A 2,284-nucleotide genomic window follows, 5' to 3' on the forward strand; every position below is an offset into this window, starting at 1 on the left:
TTTCACCAATGCCTTCAGTGCAGCTTGGACTTTTTCCTTAAGTACCATCAGTTCCTGATTATATGCCACCTCTTGAAATGGTTGAACATCTACTAATTCTTTTTGGTATAATGACTCTGTGTATTCCTTCCATCTTTTTTTGATGCTTCCTGTGTCATTTAATATTTTCGCCATGGAATCATTCACTATTGCAACTCAGGGCTTGAATTTTTTCTTCAATTCCTTCAGCTTGAGAAACACCAAGCGTGTTATTCCCTTTTAGTTTTCCATCTCCAGCTCTTTGCTTGTCATTATAATACTTTACTTTGTCTTCTTGAGCCACCCTTTGAAATCTTCTCTTCAGTTCTTTCACTTCATCAATTCTTCCTTTTGCTTTAGCTGCTCGACGTTCAAGAGCAACAAATCACCTAGCATGGCAACATAAGTCAGATCAAATCAACTTTAGAGGTAAAGCAGTTTATTATTTTTGTAATTAGTATCATTTTTACATTTCTTACTGGGCATTTTTCCAATATTATTGCTTGTTGGACCAGAAACATAATCCGGCTGATATGAATACACAACCACATAAACACACATTTATATGTATACACATGGTTCAGGTGTGTGTGTAACACCGATCTCTTGAAATATGATCATTTCATATTTGCTCAAATTCTATGCAATGTGTAAACTAGCAACTGAAACTTGTGCAAAAGCATACAATTAGATATTCCTGATACAGTGAGGGGATTTTGTCTTCCTTATCCAGGGAAAACAGAGCCTGCAGACACTGGAGTCATGGCTCATGAGGACAAAGGGGCTGACAGTAGGGAAACACGCAGTATTTAGTGTGCCTGTGTTCACCAACCACCAAGTGGGATAATTAAAAACACCCATAAAAATTTGAAAGATGGACGAGAGAGTGTACAAAGATACAAAGGTGCTCACCAGGACAGGGATGGTTTGGGTGGCTCTGGTTTCAGGGGAGGATTTGGGGGAGACATTCCTATGAATGTGTCGGACCCGTTGCTTGTGTCTACATAGGATGAAAACCATGGAGCCGCTGGCCCAAAGTGTGACTCCCAAAGACACAATATCAGGGAGGGGTAACAATGCTGCATGCAATGAGTCTACGTTTCTATCAGGAAATACACTAGAACAACATTCTAAATCTTTTTTGTTAGTGATGTTTTTGTTACTCCATTTGCTAATGATAAGCATGTGCAGGATCTAGCACAGGCATATGGAGAAGTCCATGTATTTGGGAGCTTTCACCTTAAGCTCTGCCCACCTGGAGTTTTGGGGCTGATGGTGATGGCCTGGAAGATACTCAGGAGACAAGTGCTGCCAATGGGCACTCCCCTGCCCACTCTGTGAACATAAAAAACAAGTTTGCATTCAAAATCATTGAGCAAATCTTTCCACCCAAAAGCTGCCATGGTCCCTGGGATTCCTCTAGACAGAATGACCATGGAGTTGGCTACAGTCAGGTGCCTGAGAATCAAGTCTGTGGTCCTTAACCTGCACCCAGTGAAGTAAAGAAAGATATTATGGTAAAGTAGAGAAAAATTCCCCAGAATACCAGCTGTAGTCTGTGATAAGATCATTCCTATTGTCAATTCCTTGGTGAACATTCTGTTAGTTCCCAGGGACTGATATTTGTCTTCAGAGCCAGAGGGTCCTACATGGGAAGATGAGACATGAGACACATGTATCATGTCAACTGACACCCACTATTCTATACTTATCATTAATTCACACTCTGGAACATTGATATAAAGCATTTCTTTCATTAAGATGTTTCCAAGAATTTGAAGTATAACTTTAAAGAGCACTTGGAATGCATACTATGAATACATTACATGTGGCAACTTTTTTATTCTTCACAAACCTAGTAGGCACTGCTACTACATTCATTATAAAGAACAGGAGAACTTTAGCACAGAGAGGTTAAATGATTTGTCTAAATTCACATACTGGCTTGGGGCAGATTGGGCACTTGAACCTGGATAAGCCGGTTGCAAAGACAGCTCATATAACCACCATGCTATACTAACCAAGTGGGAAAAGTGGCATGATGGTGGAGGCATCTGACCTCCTCTAACTTCACGAAGAAGCAGAATCGCCACCAGCATCAGCCCAAGGTGGATTCCTATGAGGTGTAGGTCAGACATAACTTCTATCTCATAAGTTTTTACCCATTCTGACACCAGCCATCCCTCCCACAGCAGTCTATTTCTCCGTTTGGTTCTATAATTTGTTGCAACTGCCACAGGGAACTCACAGATCATACTCACAGTTA

At 40.8% G+C, this 2,284-nt stretch overlaps 1 pseudogene; it reads right to left on the minus strand.

The window, feature by feature from the left end:
* Positions 1–548: 548 nt before the first annotated feature.
* LOC104845548 (vomeronasal type-1 receptor 4-like) lies at positions 549–2,034 on the minus strand (annotated as a pseudogene).
* Positions 2,035–2,284: the final 250 nt, after the last annotated feature.

Source organism: Loxodonta africana, chromosome 11 (genome assembly GCF_030014295.1).
Source record: "Loxodonta africana isolate mLoxAfr1 chromosome 11, mLoxAfr1.hap2, whole genome shotgun sequence".
NCBI classification, from domain to species: domain Eukaryota; kingdom Metazoa; phylum Chordata; class Mammalia; order Proboscidea; family Elephantidae; genus Loxodonta; species Loxodonta africana.